The 27,915-nt window shown below is 36.1% G+C and overlaps 1 long non-coding RNA gene across 1 annotated transcript in view; it reads right to left on the reverse strand.

Annotated features, from left to right (window-relative positions):
• Window positions 1–3,062: 3,062 nt before the first annotated feature.
• Window positions 3,063–27,915, reverse strand: part of LOC308605845 — a 191,336-nt gene continuing 166,483 nt past the window's right edge. Inside the window, exons 4-5 of the long non-coding RNA XR_014013729.1 lie at window positions 4,217–4,284; window positions 3,063–3,097 (exon numbers count right to left, since the gene is read on the reverse strand). This is a non-coding gene — a long non-coding RNA (uncharacterized lncRNA). The remainder of the gene's footprint in view (window positions 3,098–4,216; window positions 4,285–27,915) is intronic.

The raw sequence follows: 27,915 nt of genomic DNA on the forward strand, positions 1-27,915 counted from the left end.
CAAAATTTGGGTTTTTCCAGACGTCTGTTACTGATTTTTAGTTTAGTTTGTTTATGGTCAGAAAATATATTTTGCTTGACTTCAATAATTTTAATTTTTTTAATGAACCAGAAAGTGGTCTATGTTTGCCAATGTTCCAAGTATACTTGAAAAAAAATTGTATTTTGCTCTTATTACGTGGAGTGTTCTTATTTTATTTTCTTAAATGGCTATTAACTTCTTGAAAATAAAACTTCACAAAAAGAAGAAATATGTCACATAAGGTTGGATTCAGAAATCTCAGGGTTCAATGCATAAGTTGATTTTGAAAAATCTAAAAATTATTTTATAAAAAGTATTATAATGGTAAGTAGTTCTCAGTATGAACTTGATGTATATGTACATACAATTAATAATGACATAAGAGACCAAGCACCAGAAAATAGATGCAAATAATGAATAAGTTACCTCTTACTCACATGCTTACCTCCTGATCTGTTCCCAGTATGATCCAATGACCCATAATCTATACTCTAGCCACACTGGTTTTATTTTAGTTTTTCCAAGCAATCATGATCTTTTCTTGTCTCAGGATTTACGGAACATATTCTTTGCATGGAGAATATTTTCTCCCTCTTTTCGTCTAACTTCTCTTCAACTTTCAGAAGTGATCTTGAATTCACTTTCCTCAGGAAGCCTTTCCTGACATGCTCGCCAAAGTTTAGATCCTCCGGTATACATTCTCATGGCAACCGCTACCTCTCTTTCACACACCTTGCTATGACTGAAATGAAAAATATAAGGCCAAATTAGTCAGGTTATCAAAGATGTTATAACTTCTCAAAAGGTACAGAATCATCTTCTCAAAAAAGTTACCAAAATGAGAAATGGAGTGACCAACTAAGCTGACTTAACTAAAATGTAGTCTTTATTGAATAGAATTTCTATTTTGAAAACTTCTATGAAAGCAGAGTTATGCCATCAGAAGGATAATGAATGTATCAGTCTTCCATATTACATATCTAATACGTCCAAGAGACTATAACTTATAAAATGTTGTACACAGCAGGGCACACACAAAACCAACCAAAATGAGATATCCCATTTCTCTGACTACACAGATCCAGACAAATGGATAAAGTGTCTGTTTCTCTAAGACATTCCTTGCCGTAGAAAGGAAAATCCATATACAAATGGCACATTTGGCTCAAAACACTTCTCTTTTCCAAATTGAATCTAAAAATTAATGTTTTAGAGTCTAATACTTTCTTGTAAACTTTTAGGCAAAGAATTTGGGTGAAGGGAGTGAAAGGAAAATCTTCATCTTTCATAAATATTTGGAACCTTAATTTCTTTTTTTTTTTTTTTTTTTGCGGTACATGGGCCTCTCACTGTTGTGGCCTCTCCCATTGCAGAGCACAGGCTCCAGACGCGCAGGCTCAGCGGCCACGGCTCACGGGCCCAGCCGCTCCGCGGCATGTGGGATCTTCCCGGACCGGGGCACGAACCCGTGTCCCCTGCATCGGCAGGCGGACTCTCAACCACTGCACTACCAGGGAAGCCCTGGAACCTTAATTTCTTTTAAATAGCATTTAATGTTACTGGGGAACACTTGTAGGAAAATATATAGAGCTTTCCTGGCAATGGAGTTGGAAGAGCTGCCTTCCCCATGTCTCTCAGGCTCACTTGGTAAATTGTGTACAACACTTTTAGACAGACACTGGCACTCATAAATTATACAGCTCATCTGCATCTTCCAGTCATGAGACATTATGCAAAGTGACATGATTTGCATAATGGATTCCTTTTGTCGCTTCACTTGCCGCATGCTTTTAAAAAACAAAATGAAATAAAATGAAAGCATGAAAAGGTGAAAGCATCAAGTTTCCAGCCTTGCATGTCTCCTTCCCAACTACAGTATCAATTGCTTTCATTTTCTACAGGGGATTGGGGTGAAGGGGACAGAAAACAAAAATCTACACTTACAAACAAAAAAGCAAACAGCTTTCATATGAATTTCATTTTTAATTACAGTGTACCTACTTTCTTCGTGAAATTCTTCACCATAAATAACGAATCTGAGTCATGAGGAACAGCAACAAAACAAAACACTGATAGAGAGAAAGGAACTTTATGGAACTTTCTCCTTAAAAAAAAAAAAATCTTCTCCTTTGCCTGTGATATTTAGGAAGGGGGTAGCCTTCCTCCTTATGACTTGGAAAAAAAAGCACCAGGTATTTGCTTATTATTGGAGAAAAGCATATTATGGATGAAATAAATGGTCTGGGGGAGGGTTTATTCCCCCCATAACAACTTCAGAAGGGTTTTCCCGTTTTGAAAGACGAATGGAGGAGAAGATAGAGTTGTGATCTGATTATTTAACAAAATACAGAATGGCTGTATACTGGAAGGAGGAGGCAGCACCACGTCGACTTCTATCGGCTCTACTCCAATAAGCAGGCAACGTTCCTCAGCAGTTGCTAGTTTTGCTGTGGGCTTTCCCGGCCCCCCTGCACCAGTGCGGAAAGCAGAGTGTGCCAAGCGGCTGGCGTCTGTACCCTGTGGGAAAAGTTAACTGTAATTCTTCGGCTTTTAAAATCAATTAACCCGTGTGTTAATTAACGTCAAGTCGACGGGAGGAGGAGGAGGAGAAGGGGAGGGAGGGAGGAAAGAAAAAAGCTGCAAGGGCGGATGGCAGAAGAGTTGGCACAGTGCCATCCATTCAGGGGCAACGCCACAGTTTCGTGTGATAGGAGCAGCGGGTATATGTTACGGGGGCCCTGTACGCGGGCCAGACAGTGCGGTAAAGCCAAGGGAGATTATCCAGACTCCCAGGAGCGAACAGCAAGCAGCAACCGAAGGCGCAAGTGCCAGGATTACAGCCTAGGCTGGCTCCAACTATGAGCCCTTCCTCGGATCCAGGGACTCGGCTACTTGGGGTTTGGGGGTCTTCCACACCAAAGAGGCACAAAGCTGACTTTAATCACTTTTTTCCTTTAAACTTGATTCTGCCGCATTGGAGCCAGCACAGCGAATGCTTTCACACCCAGCAAGACAAAGGCCGTCGTCTCCGCCATGACACTGTTCCGTTCCAAGCAGAGGCCGGGATTCTGGACTCCTTGAAAAATCAGAAACAAGGAAAACATACAACAAATACAGCAACAAACAAAAAAATTAACAACCACAAAAACTGTGTGCCCATTTGCCCATGCCAGGGGTGATCTGGGCATCTGTTGCAGCAGAAGGCACTTCTGTTGGGCTTTTTTTTTTTTTTTGGGTGGGGGCAAGCTGTTGGCTTGTTTGCTATTCAACTTCGTTTATAATTAACTTAAAAAAAACACCATTCAGCCTAGTCAACAACAAACAAAGAGAAAAAGCAGACATCGGAAGAGAAATGCCATAGGAAGCGGCATCAATGCATGCCACAGCCGGTGCCACTTGCCATTCGGAAAACCTCAGGGAAAGATGCCAATTCTACAGCTTGGAAGAAGTCAGAAAAAGGAGCAGAGAGGTCTACAAACAGAAATCATAAGGAAAGAATACCGCTTCTACAATCCTGGATTGCAATTGCACGCAGCTTCTGCTGGGAGGAGAGAGGGAATATTCAAATGGAGATATAGATGGGTATAAATTAAAGGATAGGCACTTATCGATTGCATATAGACACGTGTGTAAGGTTGTATGTGTATATAAATACACATATTTTCAGGCAATTTAAACATTTAGATATGTATATATTTTTGTGTTGTAGGTATGGGTATGTATATTGGTGTATATGTTTATGCATATACACACATATGTGGGATGTATGCATGTGTGAGAAAAAGGAGAGGAAGGCACAGAAAGAGAGAAGGAAATGTGTGTATGTGCATGTATGTGTGTGCATACATCCCACTTTTTGACCCAGGTATACACAGAAAGCAAAATAAAAATCATACTCCAGCAGCAGGCAGGCAGTCAGAGATTTATCTACATTCACTGCTATCACCAGGGAGATGAATGGGGCCGATCTGAAGCCCTTTTACAAGATCCACTATGGGAGTGAAGGAGGAGGAGGGATGCCACACAGACATGCACAAACTTGAAGGCAGAGGGATTTGGAAGGTGCTACTTAGGAAACCCTGGTGGCATAACGCAGGGGAGAAGAAGGGGAAAGAGGCTTGTCTCTCTCTATGTTTTAGGTGGTTGTTTTTTAAAAAAATCTGAAAAAGGGTTTCTGGAAACGACTGGTACTTACGTTGTCTGTGTTGCTGTGGATCCTGAAAGGTGTTCTGTTGGCACCGGGCGCTGAGCCAGGGGCAGGTGCTGGAAACAAAAGGGAGAGACAAAAAAATAAATAAATAAAGTCATTCAATGGGAATATTAATTGCTGCTCTTGTGGATTTTACAAAACACACAAACTGTTTTTTCTTTCTTTCTTTTTTTAAAAAAATGTGGATTGGCGCGTGTCCCTTTCGCATGGAATATACAAGTAGTATGGGATTTACAGCCCAGAATGGGACTCAGGATTAACCGTGCTGGCATTTTTTGGGCATATTCTTCCTTTTAATGAATGAGCTTTTGCTGTTAATGAGGAATAATCGTTTGGCTAATGAGCTTTGAAACATTAAGAGAAAAGAGGTTTTTTTCCCGTTAATCGCTGTGGTGCGACTGCATGGATGGATTACAAAAGACAGCAATAGGAACGCAGTACAAAGGGGGGGAACCTCTCCTGGAGTGGGAGAAGCACTGAGATGGGTGATGTGTCCCTGCGTCTTTCCTTCCTTCTCTCTCTTTCACTCTCTGCCAACTGCTATGGGTTTCCATAACTCCGCAACCAAAGTGGATGGTCGGGAAGGATTATTACAAAGAGTGAAGCCTCCGCTGCTAATGTCTCCAGTGTTTAATCATCATACAGTAGAATGGTTTTATGCATATTTCATTTGCATATCATTAAACTGTGTTAGCGAGTGGCATTCAGAGCCAGGAGAAGTACAAAGTTGGGGAGAGAGGGAAGAAAAAAAGGTCCCTATGATGCTTATCTTCAAACGGGGAACTTGTTCCATGATCTGTCTTCTACTTTTGCTAAAATCATTATGACTTGGAAACCTTTGAAGTTGGATACAACCTTGGATTCTTCTAATTCCTGCAGAGCGGTATATTTTTAAAAACAGCAGAAATGTTCCTGCACTAGACAATTAAAGGAATATAAACTCCAGTGGGTTGAAACTAGTAGCTCTTTGGGGAATGCAGTGGCAGAGGCTTCTACAAATACCACCACTTAAAAAAAATTAAAAAGAGCATCATATTAAAGCAAAGAAAATGAAGACTCCAATATTAACATGTGGATTATATTTGTTTCTTTTGGGGGGTAATGAACTAAACAGAATGAAGAAGCCATCGGTAATTTATCCCTTCATTAATGAACAGTCACCTTTTGTGCGTGTTTGTTTTTTGTCCTTTCTTTTTGAAGAGGGATGTTGTCACTTTTGAAGTGATTAGTCAATTATTCTGTAGCTCTGATTTTTTCCCCTGCACCCGACAGGAAAGAAAGGTGGTGGTTAGGGAATATGTGTGTATTGGGGGGATTTGTGGGGAGAGAAGGAATACAGTGAGTTCTTTGTAGATCCAATACATGCACAACATATTAATTGGGAGCTTTTAAAGCTCCCTCAATAGGCTATTTCATTCCTGGTAAAATAGCAGCTGGTTAGCCACTGTTGGTGACTCTTCAAATAACACTTTAAGTATTTTTATTCTGTCACTGTTGTTATTGTTGCTTTGTTTTGTTTTTCCTCAGTCAAGATGAGAATATGTCACCCCTTCTTTACTGAGTGTCTTCTCTCCTCCATCTTTTTCACTTCCAATTTCCAAACTGTAAAATGATGTTGCTTAATATTGAATTCTGGTGCACAGTCTAACTGGCACAAGTTGATTTGGAAATGAGATGCTGTTTTATATTCAAATTATCCCTGCTCCTCCCTTATCCTCTAAAGCTTTGTCTCTGCTATGAATATTCAGATGAGGCATGATGTGATTACACTGAACAATTACTCCTATCCATGGTGGTGGCAGGGGCTGCTGGGGAGGCAGAGAGCCAGACAGCCTCCAAGCCAATACGGAGTTTGTTTTCGGTATTTTTCCTATCTCCTTGGCGCTGCAGCACATGCAGATGTCGCTGTTGTTCTTTATAAAGCTCTAATGATATGCAAAAGCATAACTACTCGGTTTGGATGCAAAGCATCAACGAAATATTATGGATGTCCTTAAGAAGGGGAGAGAAAATCCTGACTGAAGGAATGTCCACATAAATTATTTTTATTTAAATCAATTCAAAGGATGGGGTGAGAGCAAGTCAGAAGGAGTCACATGGAAAACATGCATAATATTAATATGCATAAAGAGTTCGCACCGTGGAGAAGAAGCTCCTTACTACAGCTCATGGGACAAACTGGTTCATTAGGAGATAGCTCAGAGAGACTGCAGCATTTTGCTATTTCAATTTTTTCCTTATTTTAAATGTGTTTTCTTTGCATGGCAGAATCGAGATGGATCCAATCTGTGAAATTTGCTGCACAAATAGTATTTTAATGGAAACCGGAACTAAACAAGGGCATGGATATGGAAGGGAGGGGAGAAGAGAGAATATATGAGGAGGAGTATATTCAGAGCCACAGCATAATATTTTGTAGTACAGGAGGTTTTCAGAAACCATCTTTGCTTCTTCATTAGTCTCAGATGGGGCTCCCATTACAGGGAGCTATCAGGGTTTGCCAAGATGAGCACCGAGACAGGCCCTTCTAGGTCTGAGGCTGAGGACAGCAGCGGCAACTTGGTGCCTGCCCCCCGCAGCTGTCTACAGCTCGGAAGCCAAAAGCACAGCTACTCCTAATGTGGGGATGCAGTAGAGTGCCTCCTGGTCCAGGTATTTGTGACAGAGGGAATTCTTGGTGCTATCATAGTATATGTTGCTAAAGAGCAGGTGGAATCATCTGGGTGCTTAAGCAGGCCTGATAATGTTGGTGCTGGTTAATTCTCAGGGTAAAGATTACTGTGGTTTGTCTAACATTTTCAGGATGTGAAAATTACCAGTGTGGATTAATGCATGTTTATGATGAATAGAGATGAACAAATAGTGAATGAACCTATTGGGTGGATTCAGAACTGATATAATATTTGGAATATTACTAATGGCCTCAAAGAATTCATAAAGAAAAAAAAAGCAAGAAGCAGCAGTCAGAAAAAAAGAGATTTCATTACTTCCCTTAGTCAGGTGGACATAGTTCAAATTACTTTAATAATTCAGGTTAAAACAATTTTATACCTCTGTTGAATTACCTAGAGACAGAGACAGTTTCGGTCTGGTTTGTATACCAGCACAGATTTCTATTTGATGGCATAATGTTGACCTGAAACTGTTCTCTGTTTATATATGAGCATGTAAGTATGTTCTAAATTCTGTTGCTCTTCGCCCAAACTTCCATTTATGAGTGTCCTTTATAACACACACACACACACACACACAAACGCACACACACACCCCCTCAATTATTACAAGCTTCTTAACTGGTACAGAGTACCAAACTACAGAGTACAATGAATTAATGTGGAGAATGGCTATTTAATCTGAATCAGGCCTGTAACTTCTTATATTTTCTATCTCTGTTGACAGAATTATGGGTATTAAATTTTGAAACAATGCATGTAAAGAATTTAGCACAGTATTTCCATATAATAAGCACTAATAATGTTAGATTTTATTGTTGCTATATTATTTCAGTGTATTGGTTAGTATTAGAGAGAAATAAGGTAAAGGAAATAACATTCAGTCTTTACTGCTACTACTAAATAGCAATGCAGGTAAAAGATTTAGTGAGAAAGCATTAAATAGGTATCTATGGTAGATAGATTACGAATTATAAATAATCAAAAGTCAAACTACAGCTCATATTAATGCAGTTCATGATATACCCATGAAAGTGTTCCTTTAAAAATGTATGTATAATTCTGAAATGAGGATCATGTTGCATAATATCTAAGTCTAATAAGAGAGTCCTATCCTGTTTGCGGTGGAGGGCTATGGGAACTAGGAGGAGAGCTGTAGAACTGAGAGGTGCTCATTATTTACCAAATTGATAGGGCAATGCCAACTTTCAGTCTTTTTTATTTAAAAAAATTTTTTAGCATGTATGTCTTTTAATTATTTTTGGCCGCATTGGGTGTTCATTGCTGTGTGCAGGCTTTCTCTAGTTGCGGCGAGCGGGGGCTACTCTTCGTTGCGGTGCGTGGGCTTCTCATTGCAGTGGCTTCTCTTGTTGCTGAGCACAGGCTCTAGGCACGCCAGCTTCGGTCGTTGTGGCATGCAGGCTAGTGTGGCTCGCAGGCTCTAGAGCGCAGGCTCAGTAGTTGTGGCACACGGGATTAGCTGCTCCACGGCATGTGGGATCTTCCCGGACCAGGGCTTGAACCTGTGTCCCCTGTGTTGGCAGGTGGATTCTTAACCACTGTGCCCCCAGGGAAGTCCCTCAGTCTTTTTTAAAAAAAGATATTTTTGAATAGGTAATACATTAACTATTTTTCAGAATTGATAATTTAATGTAGAAAGCAAAAAGTCTCCCTCCTGCTCTTCTGGCCATGATTTTCTAACCTCACCCCCAAATTGGTAATCAGTTACTGGTTTCTCATTTATCCTTCCAGATATTGATATATTATACTCAGATATGTTTTCCCTCCCATTTTTTTACACAAATGGTAGCTTTTACAAGGAATCTTTATAATTTTCTGCAAATGCAATGAATTCATCTGTAAATAGATAGCTTAAGTATTCATTTCCAGAAACCATGTCCACTAATTTTTGTCTTTAACTTGGTAAGGACACCTAGCACAATGTTGAATAGAAGTAGTGAGTGGTGAAAGTGAACATTCTTTCCTTGCTTCCAATCTGAAGAGACATCATTGCCTTGTTCCTGAATTTAGGAGAGAAAGAATTCAGTCTTTCATCATTAAGAACGATGCCCTGGGGCTTCCCTGGTGGCGCAGTGGTTGGGAGTCCGCCTGCCGATGCACGGGACACGGGTTTGTGCCCCGGTCCGGGAGGATCCTGCGTGCCGCGGAGGGGCTGGGCCCGTGAGCCATGGCCGCTGAGCCTGCGCGTCCGGAGCCTGTGCTCCGCGACGGGAGAGGCCGCGGCAGTGAGAGGCCCATGTACCGCAAAAAAAAAAAAAAAAAAAAAAAAAAGAACGATGCCCTTTATCAAATGGAAGAGGGATCCTTCTATTCCCAGTTGCTAAGAATTTTTTTTAATGGTTGTTAAATTTTGTCAAATGCCTTTTCTGCCTCTATTGAAATAAGTAACAGTTCAAAGTTGTTATCATGGTGAATTACAATGACTGATCTTCATTGTGTTAAACCAACCTTGCAATCCTTGAAAACCCCACTTCCTCATGATGTATTTATCTATTTATATATTGCAACATTTTACCTGCTAATATCTTGTTAAGGGTATTTGAACTCATGTTCACGAGAGAGTGTTCTATAATTCTCTTTTCTTGAAATGAGTTTGGTATTGTTATCAGGGTCTTCGTGGCTTTAGGGACTGAGTTGGAGAGTGTCCCCTGCCTCTATACTCTGAAGTTTGTGTAAGATTGTCATTGTTTTGTCCTTAAACATTGGATAGAATACACCAGTGAAGCTATAGGCCTAAAAACTGTGGCCAGTTTTTCAATTATAAATTCAATATTTAAGAAAATGATCTAGGAGTATTCAAATTTTTAATTTCTTGTGTCAATTTTAGTAAGCTGTGTTTTTCAAGGAATTTGTCCATTTCATCTTAGTTATCGGATTGATTAGAACAAGTTGTTCAGTATCTTGTTATTATTCTACTTTTTGTCTCACAGGCCTATCTCCTCCGCGGCATGTGGGATCTTCCCAGACCGGGACACGAACCCGTGTCCCTTGCATCAGCAGGCGGACTCTCAACCACTGCGCCACCAGGGAAGCCCTATTTTCTTTTTTCTTGATCGTTCTTTTAAAAATCAATTTTATTAATCTTTTGAAGAATCAACTTCTATTTGTTGATCTTCTTTTGATTTCTACTCTTAATTTTATAATTTCCTTTCTTTTACTTACTTTGGGTTTGATTTGCTTCTCTTTTTCTAGGTTCACAAGGTCGAATCTTAGATAATTAATTTTACACTTTTCTTCTTTTCTAATATAGATGTGTAGATCTATACATCTCCCTCTAAGGACTGCTTTAGTTGTATCCCATATACTTTCATAGGATGTGTATTCATTATCATTTATTTGTGATTTGTGATTTCTTCTTGGACATGTATTATTTAGAAGTGTGTTGTTTAATTTCCAAACATTCAGTTATTTTTCTGGGTATCTTATTACTATGAATTCCTAATTTAATGCCACTGTATTCAGGGAATATACTCTGTGTAATTTCAATTCAAGATTTGTTTTATGGCCCAACATACGGTCTATTTCTTTGAAATGCTATGTGCACTTGAGAAAAATGAATATTCTGCTACTGTTGATTTCCTCTATTATACAGTTAATTTCTATCTCGTTCATTTCTGTCATTATTTTCTTCCTTCTATTTTCTTTGGGTTTCCTTTTCTATTCTATTTCTGATTTCTTGATAAGGTATTTATATCACTGATTTTTAGCCTCTTTTTCTTTTTAAACATTCATTTAAAGGCTATACATTTTCCTCTAAGCATAGCTTTAGATATAACCCCTAGCTTTTCATATGTCATATATGCATTATTATTTGATTCAAAATATTTTCTAATTTTCTCTTTGCAACATAGTTTTTGAGAAGTATATGGATTAAGTTCCACACCTTTGGGAATTCACGAAACTTTTAGTTATCTTAGTGTTATTGATTTTTAGCTTCTTGTCAGTGCTTTCCAGATCTCTGTGGTCATAGTCTACTCTGAATGATTTAAATCTGACTATTTTTGAGAGTTGTATTATGTTCAATTTTTTTTGACTTAATACCATTTATTTGGGTCCCTGATTCTCATAATATGTTTAGAGAATTGTTGAGATCCCTTCTCAGACAACCTACCAGATAGTTCCTATTTGATGTACATGATTGCTATAGCATTAAATCCCCAGGGTGGCCAGGCATAGAAAGGACAGTTGTCTTTTTCCTTCTCAAGGTGTCTGAAATGTCTTTTCCTTCCCCACGGGGAAAGCACCTTCTCATGGCTTTGTCTGCCTTCGCTGCATGCTGGCTCCTCAGGTTCCAAGGGAGACTGTGGTGAGTGCACTGAGGCACGAGGACTAGGCTCTTATGTGTTGCCCTGAAGCAACAACACAGCACTTCTTTGAGCTGCAGAAATATAAATAAAATAAAAATACACAGTCCAAAGGGATATTATGGTCAATTTTAGTAAATGTCCACTTGAAAAGAATGAATCTTGACATTGTTAGGTGCAGTGTTCTACATATAACTAAGTTATGTTGGATAATTATGTTGTTTAGTTCATCTATATTCTTTTTTTTTTTTTTTTTTTTTTTGCGGTAGGCGGGCCTCTCACTGTTGTGGCCTCTCCCCTTGCAGAGCACAGGCTCCGGATGCGCAGGCTCAGCAGCCATGGCTCACGGGCCTAGCCGCTCTGCGGCATGTGGGATCTTCCCAGACCGGGGCACGAACCCGTGTCCCCTGCATCGGCAGGCGGACTCTCAACCACTGCGCCACCAGGGAAGCCCTGTTCATCTATATTCTTACTAATTTTTTTTGTCTGCTTGTATACTCATTTTATTTGTTACCACAAGCAAGGTGTGTTAAAAGTGTGCTAAAGTCTTACACCATGATGTGAATTTGTGTACATATTTTTTAGTTTTGTCAATTTTTGCTTTATATATTTTGTGGCTATGTTATTAAGTGGACACAAATTAAGAAATTATATTGTGTTGGATTGACTCTTTAAAAATTATTCCATACACATCTTTATCTCTTGCCTTAAAATCTATTTTATTTAATGTTAATACAGTTGTTCTAGTCATATTTTGGTATAGGTGGGTTATTTTTTATCTTGTTATTTTAACTTTACCTGTTTTTATTTAGACTTTATCTTTTATCCACTCTTACAATTTTGACTTTTAACTGGAGAATTGAGTCAACTGATATTTAAAGTAGTTACTTATACATTTAAAATTGTATACGTATTACCTTATTGTTTCCTATTTTACGTGATTTATGTTGTTTCATTCCTTTTTTTTTGCATTCTTTGAGATTAATCAAGTACTTTTGTTATTCCACTTTCTTCTCTATTAGCTTGTTAATAATACATTATTTTACTATTAAGTGTTACCCTAAATATGACAACATGAATCTCTGACTTACTATAATCTATTAATTACAAATTAGTACTTTTACCACTTCCCAGATGATACTAGAACCTTAGATTAGATTCATTTTGTTTACCCTCTACCACCCTTCATGTTATTGTTAACATGCATTTTATTGTTTATATATTTTAAACCTCACAAGATGTTTTATTTTTTTCTTTTTAATGTATAGTTAAGATTCATTCTGACTTACTAACATATTACCTTGTGCATTGATCTTTGTTTTTTCCTCTATTTCCACTTTTTTTCTGGGGTTGCTTTTCTTCTTTCTAAAGAATTCCCTTCCTTTTTTTTTGTTGTTGTTTGTTTGTTTTTTTAGGTGAGGTGTGCTGATGCTAAGTTCTCTCCATTTTTGTTTGTCTATAAAGTTGTTTCATCTTGTTTTGAATTATATTTTCACTGAGTATTGAATTCCAGATTGGCAATTATTTTCTTGAAGCATATTAAAGCTGTCATTCCATTGGCTTTTGGTCTCCATAATTTCTGTCGAGAAATCAGCTGTTAGTCTTATTATTGCTTCTATAAAATAATGTCTTTCTTTACCTTCTTTTAAGATTTTTCTCCTCAGTTTTCATTTTCATCAGTCCTATTGATGTGCCTATGTGTGTTTTCTTTGTATTTATCCTGCTTGAGGTACCTGTGGCTTGATATCTTTCCACGCTTTTGGAAATTATTATCAGTTGGAATACTATTTTTATTACAATCTGTCTTTTCCTTGTAGGGTTCCAATTACACATATGTTAGATATTTTCAACATGTCTCGTATGTATTTTATGCTGTTCATTTTCCATCCTTTTAGCTCTTCCTGCTTTGGCTTGAATATCTTGATCTATCATATAATAATCCTCTCTTCATCTGTTTCCAATCTGTGCTGTTAAATGTATTTATAGATGCCTTAATTTCAGTTATTGCATTTTCAGTTCTAGAATATTCATTTAATTTTTTTTTGTGAGTTGCAGTTTTTTTGTTCTTCAAAATATTATCAGTTTGGAGTTTAGGAGTTATTTCTGATAGCTCCAATATCTGGTTTACTCTGTGTCTGTTTCTACTGTATACATTTTTTTCTCCCTTTGGTCCTGTTTCTTGATATTCCTGGAAAGTATAGAATGGATGCCAGATATTGTGTGTGAGAATTTTAAAGGCTTTGAATGGTCATAGCTTTCTCTGAAGAAAATGTACCCTAACATCTGGGAAGCAGTAGGACAGAAAAAGTACAAATCACCCCAGTCCAATAAGAGAGTAAGTTAATTTAAAGCTAGACGTAGTTTTTGTGAGGCTCTGATTACCTCTAGCTCACTTTATCTCCCAGGTTCCATTTCCTCCTGAACTCCAATTTTTGTCTTCCCATCACTGTAAGAATGCTGAAAGCTCCATTTGGCTTTCATCAGCTTTCTGCTCTGCTTCTTAGCCTCTTATCTAGGCAAGGAAAATTGAAAGTCTGAGCTAAACTCTGATTATAGAAGCTCTCTGAAATAATTCCATCAAAAAAAGGAAGTGAAGACATTTGTTCTCTGCAAACCTGTATTTATTCCTAGTGATCAAAATTCCCTTTTCCAAGTGCTTACAAAAATAATTTTTAAATAACTGATTTTAAAATCAACAAAACATTTCTAGAAAATTGGGAAAATTTCCCCTCTTATTCAGGCTTTGAGCACCTCTCTCAATATGTATATTTTCTCAAAAACATCTGTAGTTCTTCAAGCTCAACTGCAAATTCTCATAGCACCTCTGAAAGTAATATATCTGGGATATGAGACTTGAATTCCAATGATTAGTGCTCTCTTATAATCTTTTTATCTGATCTTGGGCTACATCCCTCAATAACAGATTTATTCTCTTCTTCCTTGTCTGAAAATCTTTTTATTGACAGAGAAGGTAGAGAAAAAGAATTTAGAGAATAATTAATTCTCTCTCTCTCTCTCTCCATCTATCCCTCTTACTCTCTCTTTTAGTAATTTCTTAACAGAAGATAAAAACCCTGCAGCAAGTCTCTCTCTTTCACTTTTCCCTAGAAGCAACTCTCAAATTATCTCCTTTATATGTCCCTCCTTATATCTTTTATACACAATCAATTATCTAAATTTAATCAAACAGATCCCTGTGAAATCACACTGCTCTTTACTTATGCCCCCTCCTTTTTTGCCTGAGAATTTCTTTATCTACCAGTTGAAGTTCCTACCAAGACACTTACTATGTGGTAGATACAGTGAAAGAGACACACACTCCTGCCTTATTGCAATACAAGCAATAAACCAATTACAAAACAATGTGTTATGTGTTAGGTGCAATTTTAATGTTATTTTGGAGGGCCTCCTTATTTTTCTTGAGCTAACTTTTTAGAGATGATGCTCATAAAGTTATATTTATCCTTAATCTAAATATTTAAAAATCTGCCTTTCTGATGTCTAGGATAACACTGTTTGAAAGAACTTTTGGCAATAATGGAAATATTATGTCCAAAAGGGTAGCTGCTAGCTAGTACAATTGAGAAACTGATCTTTAATTTTATTAAATTTTAACTAATTTTAATTTAATGGGCTAACTTATTGGACAGGTAGCTATAGGGCATATGTCTGATTATGTCCAATATTCACCATTCCTGGCTCTTTTAAGCTCTAATATTAAATGACTACTTTCTTCCAGGGTTCTAATTTTTTTTTCTACCTCTCTGAGAAGTTCTCACTTGTTGAGCAATTTTAGGCTCATATAATTAGTTTTCCTATCATTTCTTCCAACTACTGAGGATGCAAATTACTAGCAAGGCCAACCATGAATCTATCAGAAATTTTACTTTTAGTGGCATGAGACTTTGAGCATGCATTTGAATAGTTGACTCCATATGATCATTATATCATGAGTTTATATTTTTTAGCCTCTGAATCAGGATTGCTATATATATTCTTCATTTGGCTTCGCAAATTGTAGAATATCCACCCTAAGCAATTACTTCTGATTCCTATTTTTAAGCTTATCCAGATGCTTTTTACCATGTTTCCACTCAAGTTCCACCCCCTGTTGACATAATAGTCAATAACGAGTGCTATATCTAGAGTCAGGAATGCAGTTTATGATCATGGAAGAAATTGCAACCAATTGGCCAACTTAGGGATTAAGAACATGACTTTTAACTCATTATTATAATGCTCGTATGTGCTTCTTTATGTGTGCAGATACATTTATACATAATATATGTATTTCATAACTTTGTGTGAAAGAAATAATCAGAAGGTTAATAAACATAGTGAGTGAGGTATAAGGAATTTAGTTTTATGAAGTGAAAGATGTCCTATACATCTTTATAGAATTACCAGAGAAGATTTAAGTTTATATTGGGTTTTTAGAAAAAAAATAGAATAATACTGTTTATTTGTTTATTTATTTTTGTGGTATGCGGGCGTCTCACTGTTGTGGCCTCTCCTGTTGCGGAGCACAGGCTCCGGACGCGCAGGCTCAGCGGCCATGGCTCACGGGCCCAGCCGCTCCGCGGCATGTAGGATCCTCCCAGACTGGGGAACGAACCCGTGTCCCCTGCATCAGCAGGCGGACTCTCAACCACTGCGCCACTTCTATTTTGGGAAGCCCAAAAATAGAATAATACTATTTTAATAGAGAGAATCCAATGTTATGTTGTCTGAAAATGAATGATAGGTAATACAGAAATATCATATGGCCTCTCATAATATTTTTCAAATTTGAGTATTGCACAGTAATGTGTTCACTGCATACATAAAATATATGAGCTGATTTATAGGTGGGTACCTAAATTTTTTTCTAATGAAATATGTCTGGTTGTCCATATTTTAGTGGACATCAATGTGTAGGGATAATAGTTCAGGCTTTGGATTAACAGAAACCTAGGGATTCCGTAATGTATAGCTCTTACAACAGTTCCTGACCTGAAAAATAAGTTAGCAGCCAGGATTTCCCTGGCGGTCCAGTGGTTAAGACTTTGCTTTCCAATGCAGGGGGTGAAGGTTCAATCCCTGGTTGGGGAGCTAAGATCCCACATGCCTCAGGGCCAAAAAACCAAAAAAACAAAAGAGAAGCAATATTGTAACAAATTCAATAAAGACTTTAAAAATGGTCTATATCAAAAAATCTTTTAAAAAAAGTTAGCAGCCTTCTCATGGTGTCTTTTTGGCAATTATTTCAAGAGATTGTAGGTGTCAGTCAACATTATTTAAGAGTACCCTCCTTTAAAAACTTTAATACTAAAAAATTTAAGATTCAAAACAGATAATTAGGGAATTAGTCACATTACAAACTAATTCTTGACTTTGTTATAGGCTCTATCATAAGCTCTTTTATATATTTAAAATGGTATTATCTTTTAAAAAATTTAAATTACTTATAATTTTTCAGAAAACCTTTTTTTTTTTTTTTACACAGAGCATGATATACCTACATTTGGGATAAAAATGCCATAACTATTGACAAGGTTATAATAAAAAGTACTTTGAATTCATTACTATTATTACAATTATACCTTACATTTATCTAGGACTTTACAATGTACAAAGCACTTTCACATATACTGTTGCTTTTAAAAGAAAGGCATTATAAGAACATGAACTGATGCTATTTATTTTTCAATAAATAGTGGCACTTTTAAAACAGAAAAAGAAATAATGCCTATCATTTTTATAGTATGAAAACAGCACTTTTTTTTTTTGCTCAGCTTCTCAAAAGGCAATTAAGGCAAAGCACAGGCTTTGGAGTCAATAACACCTATGTTGGAATCCTAGTTTGATTTACTTACTAGCTATGTAACCTTAAGTAAGCTACTTAACCTGCATATGTTTCGTTTTCCTCATCTGTGAATTGGAAATTCTGACCTCATAGAGCAAGATGAAGGGAAAAAGTTTACATATCCTAAAGCAATACTTAGTGTATAGTAGGAACTCAATAATAATAATATCATTATTATGATTAAAATGATCTATTCTTTCTCATTGACCTTCATAACATTTCAATACACCTTAATATGCAAAGGAAATAATTAGATATGAGACAATGACTGGTCAAATATGATAGATCAAGTTAGGAAGAAAGGTAGAAGTTAAAGTCTGTTTCAGAAGCAAATTAGACAGTACAACCAGGGGAAATGGAACTCATTAGGGAATCTGAGATTTCACCTAGGCAGGTTCAAATTTATTATGCTTAAAGAGTGTAGAAAGTTATATGGAGAGCATCACAGGCAATTCTGTTTTAGGAAAAATAAAATGGAAGCCCATTTGTGCTGTGAATGTCTAATGAAATAAGAAAATAGAATGGTATCTATGAAATAAGGGAAAGTATCATATAAAATGGAGTGGGGTACAGGCAACATGAAGCTGGAATAATTGCACTTGTATAAGCAAATTAGCTCACTTAGATTGATCATAGGTATTATAAGAACAAGGATAAAAACTTGACCCACACAATTTTGCATTAAAAATCCTCTCTGCTCCAGAGTAAAAAGACCCTGTAAGTCTCTTCACAAATGTGTGCTGTCAGTTAAACAAGGAGCCTCAGTTAAAAGTGTTTATTGCTTAAAGTAACCCATCAGTATTATTATATAAACAACTGAAATTACATTTCCTGTTTACATAAAATTTATACCATCTTTGCATTAACAACATTCACTCATTTTGATTTTGTCTTGATGTTCTTCTTTAGAGTGGAACAATTAGAGAATTAACAATTATTTGATGGCGCATTATATAGGTGTTTATATAAACTATATAATTTTTATTATTCTCTTATTACAGATAAGAAAGGCTAGATGATAAATCTAAAGTAATAGCTAATACATGGTAGAAGTAGCACATAAATCAAGTTTTTAAAACTTGTAAACAAATGTTCCACCCCTATACTCCTCATGCTTTTTCCAAATCAAATATACTGGGTTCTAGTAGAACATTTAGAATGTATTCTAAGTGAAGGGCAGTGTGTTAAAGACATGTAGAACTGAGTTAGTGCCATGGGATAATACATGTACCTGATTAGTGGTAAGCACTGAAGAAACATTTGTTCTGGAATTCCCCAATTCATCCTCCCTGCCTGCCCCCAAGGCAGTTCCTGATTTTTAAGAGTTCATAAATTATATTGAAATATTATAGAAAAAGAATAGGAGCTTGCTTGAAAACATGTTAACAGCTGTGCAGTGCACACAATAAACCCCCAATAAATGTCTGACTTATCTGATTTTTAAATATTGAAAATCATTTCATGGCACAGAAAGCAAATCAAGCCAACACGCAAAAATAAAGTACACAGTTACAAAGAAGATGAGAACACTAAGGTGCTTGTATACTATCACTGACTATCTTTTATGATTCCCCTAGACAAAGATGTCAGAGCAGAGAGGGAACAATATTTGCTCACTGTAAGTATACATTTAGTCTACAGATTTAAAGGCTGTTTTGCACACTGGGTCTGTAGAGAGACAGGTGACTGCTCTCTGCCACAATTCCAAAGTCCATCCTGTTTACCTCATCGGTATGCAGCTTGGTAGGGGTGAGGGTGAGGGAAGAGTTATATTGTGTTCCCAGGAGCAAGGGGCTGTTTTGTTGCCTGTCATTCCACCAACCTCCCAGAATAAATTGCTACTTAGAAAAAGGAAAGTCAAACATTTATGAAATGTATTGCTATTTAGAAAAAAAAAAAGAATTGTTTTGCAAATAGTAGCACTATTAAAAGAGGGAAGAGAGAATAGCATCAGTCATTTTATATTACATATAAGCAGTTTATTAAAGAATTAAATATTTATAGACTATACAGCAAGGCAGGCGATGAGTCGCAAACAGCTTGCTGAGAAGTACATTATAAAACAATGAGTCTGTCAGTGATTGATAAAGAATGGAGAGTGAAAATGCTTTATAAAATCCCTAAGTTAGCTATGAATTTCAGACTAGCAAAATAGGACACAGTAGCCAGCAGTGTCACACCAACTCAAGCTATTGTGTATGCTAAAGGCCTTGAGCGAACAAAATGTATACTTCTGCTTTGATCTTTTCACCAATATAGGGGAAAGGACTGCAAAACACGCAGAACTCCTGGGCAAGGGCTTTATGGATATTCAGTTCCAAATTAATAGATGTTAGACCTAGATACCCACATAACTCACCTCATTTTCTTCTTACTCTTTTCTTGTTAGGTAAATAAGGCTATAGAATTTCAAAGAAAGATATTCCTCCTTTCGTTACAGAATTATATACATGAGACATCAGATCACCTAACCTAATCCCCTTAGAGAGGAGGTAATAGAGTTGTAAAATGGTTAAGTGATCCATCCAATTTCACACAGCTAGTTAATAACAGAATCAGGATTAAAACTTTGGCCTCCTATCTCCTAGATCAGTATTCTTTCCATAGCATCATCTTCTTTTCCCAATCACTTTTTTTTATTGAAGTAGTTGATTTACAATATCATATGTTTCAGGTGTACAAAATTTTTTAAGATTACATTTATAGTTATAGTTTATATTGGCTATATTCCCTGTGGTGTACAATACATCCTTGTAGCTTATTTATTTTATACACAGTAGTTTGTAACTCTTAGTCCCCTACCCCTATCTTGCCCCTCCTCTCTTTCCTCTCCCCACTGGTAACCACTAGTTTGTTTTTCTATATCTATATGCCAATCCCTTCTTAAAATTAGAATTATGAACTCTTTCTGTCCATAAAATCATTCCTCCAGTTAGAAATTGTGAGTTCTTTCTCTCATAAAATTATATTTCAATCCAGTTTGGACAATGGTTTTGGGAAAAGAGAAAAAAGCTTTAAGAGGATAAAACTTTATATATTCTTTGAGAGAAATGGACAATTTAATCTACCTATCCAAAGTCATTCTAGAGTTTGAGATAATAGGATGCTATTAATGAAATGTTGGCTTTCTTGGATAAATTGATGATATGGCATTCTTTCATGTACTAACTAGCTGGGAGGATGAATTATTTTCACCCTTTATGAGAATAACTGGTTCAGACCTAAAGGTGTTCATAATTTTAAATGCCAGAGGAAGTCATCTCTTCCCGACTTTGTGAAAGTCATAAGAGACTATATGTTCTGGATACACTAATTTGGAATTCTATTCTCTGCCTTCAGATTTAAACAATCATTTGGTTTCTACATAATTGAGCTTGAAGTTCTACTTGCTGTCTTCAGATTAGACAGCAGACAAATTGTGAGTCAAATAAAATTATGGATCAAATCCTTTGTGCCTATACGGAAGCCAAAGCACTACGTAGTTTGTTTGTAAACACTGAACCACTGATGCCTCTGTCTATAACCCATTTAAAAAATAAGTATACTGATATCTGAATTTCTATGAAATTATATCACACAGAGAAAATCCACTGAATTATATTAGATGCTTTCTTTATAAAGCATGATTCAGAGGCTTCTTCATAAGAAAGAATAACTCAACTATTTTTGGTATTCAAGTTCCCTCATTCCCCCTATTCTCATCAATACAGAAAAACAACTATATTTATATCTCAAAATTTGGCTATGATAAAAAACCAATGATATATAGGATAAAATGAACACTTAGTTGGTATTGTAATTGAACATAACTAAAAACAATGTTTGGTTAACAGTTGGGAATAACTTTATCTTTCAAGTAGGAATAAAGATATCCATAAATTACGGCAAATCACTCTAGAAAACAACAAAAGCCATTTTCCCTTCCAAAGGTTTCCTAATATGGGAAGCACCAGGAAATTCAATTTACCTTGTGGATACTAGGTATGAATGAGTGTATATGTAGTTATAATGCTATTTTAAATGTATCTAAAAAGTTAGCTCAATTGGTTAGATAAAGTAAAAATGTAATTCAAAATTAACTTCTGTCAGAACTGGATCTACAGGCTGAGGAGACAAAGAAATGCATGGCAGAAACAAAACTGAGAAAAACATTAACTAGGGTGATTCAACCTTTAGATTCCAAAAAATGATCCATTATGTTAATGAGTACTTTTCTTCTTAAGTGGTTACTAAGTGTTCTCTGAAGAGTTTGGCTCAGTGTGTCCCAGCAGCCACAACTGTAATTAAATTAAAATACTGGCATTGAAATACATGTGAATGAATCCACAAAGGGGCTTTTTGCATGAAACTATAGGGCATTCATGCTTGATATTCTATGCATAGATCTGGAACCTTGAAAAAACAACACTATAGGTCACTAAAAGTCAATGGGGTTAGGGAATGGGGAGAAAAACTTGAAATGGTTAGGATGCCTCGCTCTGGAAAGCTGAGAATAATAAAGGTTCTAACAGGATGAAAACTGATTTACCAGTTTATCCTAGAATTAGGGGCATCTCTTGAAGTTTGAAAGTGGTAAACCTAGAACACACATGATGAAATGAAACAGGATTAATTGACATAACGAAGTAAAGTTTCAGAAATTGTTATTTCAAGAAAATATAAATAGGTTTTGAAACAATCTAAAGAAATAAACAGATGTGAGATTCATAATACATTATTAAAGGGAAACTGGGATGTTTTCTTGATTGGTAACATAACAGTGCACGCTTCAATCCTTCTGTTACTAGGAGTCAGAATCCTATGATATTTTCTGCATGGCAGTTATATGTTGTTATAAATGTTAATTGTCTTCATTTTCAATGGGAGGAAAGTAAGTATGATTAAGTGCACTTAATCAATGCAAAATTTAACAAGGCAAAATCTAACAGCTTTAAAAAAATCAAGGTCAAAGATTAGGAGGATGTTACTTTGTGACTCACACAGTAATAAACCATGCTGTTAAGATCTATATCAATAGTCTTAAAAGTAAAAACTCTATTGCAGAAAATAACAGCTAAAAGCTGTTGTTATTTGGTACCGTTCTGAAGGAATTTATTAGGACTCAGTTTCTGTATTTCCTTCCACACTTCCAAACCACAAGGGCAATTAATATTCATTTGTGTATAGTCTTGAAAAATAATCCCAAGATGAGTAACAGGATTGAAAACCAGCTCTTTTACCATCTTGGACCCAAGGTATAAAGATCCATTAGGAAAGGCGATGTGTTAATGAAGACAGTAAATTAGTAGGTTTGAGAACCAATTTCTTGTGTCTTAAGGGTTTTCAGCTCAATGTGACAAAGATAAATTCACTACCATGAAAATAAAAAGCACAAACTAAAACTGTAATTGTAGGGGCTGTTATCATAAGCTCTCAAAGCCAATTGTTAACCGATAAGCCAAATGTTCATAGACAACTGAAGACCATAGATTTTTTCCTTTGTTTTCTATTTGTTTTCCTCATTTTGCCCTTTAAGGCAAGGCTGTACTTGCTTGTTTGTCCCTAGGGAAAATTAGGTATAAGGATAAAGCTATTGTTTCTGAAGAATGACCACCAATGTCAAGTTTCTCCCTGTAAACTAAAACAGAGCGAGCTGTCTCATTCCCAACAGGGTCTCCGAGAAAGCTATAGCATTAAACCAGATAATTCCCATGTTCACATGGTAAGAAGGGACAAGCTGTGTTTTACAGACTTAATCCTCAGAGAAAGATATGGATCCTCAGGCAATGTTTGCAAACAATGAACAATAAGTTCCATGGGGTGAGTGTATTGGCCAAAATGGCCTATGTGTAAAGTGAGCACCAGCATGTTATTAACTGTTTGTGGGTGATGGTGCAATGAGGCTTTGTGTGTGTGTGCCTGTTTATTTTTAAATACACCAAATTTGTAAAATATTGAGAGAAATAATATCTGATAAAAAGGATTCTAAAAACTACCTTAATAATTGATAGATGATGTATGATAAGGAAAGTATAATTTAAGGAATTTAATACAAATGACAACAAAAATAATGTAACTGTCATACAGACAATTACTGTTACTGTTATGCTTATCAAGAAAAAACAAGCCACTTTTCACTGTCTCCATGGCTATTATCAGGGTTTGCCTGGAATATCGCAAGAGCCTCCTAACTGGTCTTCTTGTTCCCACTATTGCCTTTCTCCCCAGTGTATTTCTTAGCATAATGGCCATAGAAATAAATCTGTTCATGTCACGTCTCTGCTTAAAAACTTTCAGTGAGGTCTCATTTCATTTCAAGTGAAAAACAAAGGTTTTATAGGGCTCTGCACAATCAGGTCCTCCACTACCTCAAAGATCTCACCCACTACACTGCTCTCTCCGTTGTGGACTTTACTCCTGCATGCTAGCCTCCTCAAACTTGCCAGGTACACTCCTGCCTCACAGCCCATGCATAAGCCATGCTCTCCTCCTGTTATTCTAGTTATTTAGTTATTCTCACAGTTTCCTCTTCACCTCCTTCAATGTCACCTTCTCAAAGCAGTCTTTTCCTTGATGCACTATTTTAAATCGACAGTACTCCCCACCTCAGAATCATTCCATATCCTTTTTTATTGTTTTCTTTTTCTCGTGAATACTTACCTAACAAAACTATGATTTGCTTATCTAACTTATTCTTTGTCTCTCCTTACTAGGATATCAACTACGCAAGGACAGGAATTTTGTTTATTTTATTTACTGCCATGTTCCCTGATGTGTAGCCTGAACCTAGCAAATAATATGCACTCAATACATATCAATTTAATCAATGGAAGGCACTGTAGTATAGAGTTTAAGACTCTGAAGTTAGACTGCCAGGGTCAGACTCTGGCTTAACCATAACCTCCCTCCATAAAACTTTAGTTTCTTTTCTTTAAAGCGGGAAAAATTATAATTCCCACTTGTAGTGTTCTTGTGGAAATTAAATGTTCATCTAAAAGCATTTAACAACTTTCTTAGATGACCAACGGAGTTACTGGTATCAGATTTGCTTTATGTTCATGCCCTGCTTGGTTCCTCCTCCCTAGGCTGTGGTCTGGAAAGTACCTCCAGACAGAAAGCTGGGGTGCTTGTGGGAAAACTGGACAAAATATATGAAATAACTTGTTTTAGACACTGGAGAAAAGGCAGCACAGGATTATGATCCCTGAGAGAAGGAAATAAATAAAACAAGCCCTACAATCTCCCCAGCTTTCTGTCTGGAGGCACTTTTCAGACCAAAGCCTAGGGAGATGGAACCAAGCAGAGCATGGCAGTTTCATGTGGTTGAGGAAAACAGAAACAAAAGTCTAGGAAAACTAAAGTACCTGGAATTTATACCCAAAAGGAGGGAGATGAAATGAGAAAGAAGTCCAAAAAGCTGCCTAGTGATATCTTAGCACAGTGGTTCTCAAACTTTTTGGTCTTAGAACCCTTTTACACTCTTAAAAATTGAGGACATCAAAGAGATTTTATTTCTGTGGATTATATTTATCAATATTTAGTGTATTAGAAATTAAAACTGGCAACTTTATAAATTATTTGTAATATTTGTTTATCAATTCATTTAAATACAAAAGTCACATATGTTAACATATTTTAATGAACAATACATTTTATAAAAATAAAAGTGTGATAGTAAGAATAGTAGCAACATTTTACTTTTTTTGGTAGTTCTCTTTATTTTCTGGCTTAAGAGAAGACGTGGATTTTCATACTTGTTTCTGAGTTCATTTTTTTGCAACATCACATGTCATGTAGCCTCTGGAAAACTCTACTGTATACTACTAAGTGAATGACAGTAGAAAGGCTAGTAACATCTTAGTATAATTATAAAAATAGTTTTGAACTCATGGGCCCTGGTATTATAATAAAGTATAGTTATCCCTCAGTATCCACAAATGCTCAAGTCCTTTATACAAAATGGCATAGTACAGTCAGCCCTCTGTATCCATGGGTTCTGCATCCGTGGATACAGAGGGCCAACTGTAGTTCTAAACTTACAGGTTCCTAAAAGATACTGAAGACTCCCATGGGGCTCTGGACCACACTTTATGCCCTATAGTCTTTGGCCAAATACTATGCTGCATATGTGTAGGGTGAACATCCTCACGGCCAGGAAAAGCACTACCAAGAAACTCTAACTTCAACAATTCTCAAAGCTCACAGAAGATTGGAAAATATCTGAATTCTAACCAATAGTGTGGAGAAAGTTGTTGACCATGTAGGACATTCAGTAAAGCCCTCAGAAGGACCATGCCTTAGCTAGTAGTGGGCTAAACTTAAACTCTTGAGTAAACACTACTGTAGACTGACCAAAACAGCTTTTTAAAAATAAGCATCAAAAGCATCAAACTGATCCATAAGTAATTTAGCTGCCTCATAACACATGTTAAGCACACTTTAGTTGAAGGCAATAAAATCCAGACTCAATAGTGTAAAACTTATCCAATTAAAAAAAACAGATACGCAAAGAAGCAGGAAAACGTGACTCAATACCTAGAGAAAAATCAGTGTATAGAAGAGGACCTGGAAACAACAGAGATGACAACAATACATGAACCTTAAAGCAGCTCTTGTTAATGTGTGCAAAGACTTAAAGAAAAAAGATGAACATAATGAGGAGAGAAATGGGAAAAATCAAAAAGAACGAAAGGGAAATTCTAGAGTTGAAAAACACAATATTCAAAATGAAAAATTCACTAGATGAGTGTAAAAGCAGAGTGACTGAAGACACAGCAGTAGAAACAATCCAAACTGAAGCACAGAGAAAATAGAAATGAGAAAAAATGAAAAGAGCATTAATGACATGAGGGACAATATCAACTGATCTAACATACGTGCAGTTGGAGTTCCTGGAAAAGGGAGAGGCTCATAGAAATATGTCTGTAGAAATATTGGCTAAAATTTTTCCATAGCTGATGAAAAGTATAAAGCCACAGATCCAAAAAGCTCAATAAACGGAAGCATGATAAACTCAAAAACAAACCAAGGCAAAACATAACTGAATTGTCAAAAACACTGCAAGAATAAGAAAATCTTAAAAGTAACTAGGAAAAGAAGACACATTACAGATAAGCAAATAAAGACAGTAACAATTTCTGATTTCTCTTCAAAATCGAAGAAGCTATAAAAATGGGGTATCTTGGGAATTCCTCGGTGGTCCAGTGGTTAGGACTCTGCACTTCCACTGCCAAGGGCCTGGATTCAATCCCTGGTTGGGGAACTAAGATCCCACAAGCTGTGTGGCATGGCCAAAGAAAAGGAGGGGATATCTTCAGTGTGCTGGGGGGAGCCCTTAAACTTAGAACCCTTAAACTTTTCTATGTCTAGCAAAAATAGCCTTTAAATATGAAAGTAAAATAAAGACATCTGCAAATAAATAAAAGCTAAGGAATTCCATTTCCAGAAGACCTAAAATCTAAAAAAATATATATTAAAGCAAGTTCTTTAGGAGAAGAAAAATCACAGAAGATGAAAATGTGAATCTACAGGGGAAAAAATGGAGAGTACAAGAAATAGTTAAAAATGTGGAATGAATATAACATTTTTTTCTTATTTTTTACCTCTTTAGAAGACAACTGACTTTTTAGAGCAGTAGTCAATAAACTGTGACTAAGAGCCAAATCTGTTCCTGTTTTGGAAAATGAAGTTTTACTGCAAAACAGCCAAGCTCATTCTTTTACATATTGTGTATGGCTGATGGCTGAGTTGAGCACTTGAAACCATATAGCTCACCAAGCCAAAAATATTTACTATCTGGACCTTTATAGAAAATGTTTGCTGACCACTAGTTTAAAGCAAAACTCGTCTCATTGCATTGTGCACTTTGTAACTATGCAGGAGTAAAAAGTTTGGTAACAGCAGCGCAAAGGTTAGGAAGAGAAACAGAAGTACACTGTTGTAAAATAGTTCTGTTATATAGGAAGTGGCAATCTTTTTACAGTAGATTGTAAAAAGTTAAAATATGTATTATAACCCTAGAGCAACTACTAAAAAAATTAAACATATAAATTTGGCTAATGAGATAATAGAGGGGACAAAATAGAAATATTGAAATAATCCAAAATAAGAAAGGAAAAAAAAAGAGAAAAAACCAGATGAAACAGAATTATACTACAAGATAGTTGATTTAAATCACCTATACTGATAATATAAATTAAATGTAATGTAATATAAAAATAAATGTAAATGGTTAAACAAAAGTCAGAGACTGTCAGAATGAATAAAAAAGCAAAACCTAACTATATGCTGCCTACAACAAATCTAACTCAAATACCAAGACATAGATTAAAAGGATGAAAAACTATATAACGTTCATATACTAATCATAAGAAAACTGGCATGGCTATGTTAATCATCAGGCAAAATGACACCAGGATAAAGAACATTACCAGAGACAAACAGGAGCATTTCATAACAATAAAAGGGTAAATTTATCAAGAAGACATACAAATCCTAAATATATGTGTACCTGATAACAGAACCTCAACATAAAGGATGGACAAATCAATAAACCTGAAATGAGGAACTGGCAAATACACAAGTATAAATTGATGATTTCTACACTCTTTTCTGTATATATAGATAGAACAAGTAGATTGAAAGTCAGCAAAGATATAGAAGAATAAAAAAAGCCCTTAAAACACAGAGGTGCTCAATAAATAGTAGCTATTATTACTGTATTATAAACATAATTAATTATAGCTAAGGAAAATTTTAAATGTGATAGAAACTCCTGTTACCTAACTAGATGTAATAGGAGTCCCTTGTTACAGTGGTTCAGGGATACAAATTGCTAAAGAAGCAAATAGTCTATCAAAAGAG

The sequence above is a fragment of the Mesoplodon bidens genome (assembly GCF_964165515.1).
Source record: "Mesoplodon bidens genome assembly, chromosome: 18".
Taxonomy (NCBI): Eukaryota; Metazoa; Chordata; class Mammalia; order Artiodactyla; family Ziphiidae; genus Mesoplodon; species Mesoplodon bidens.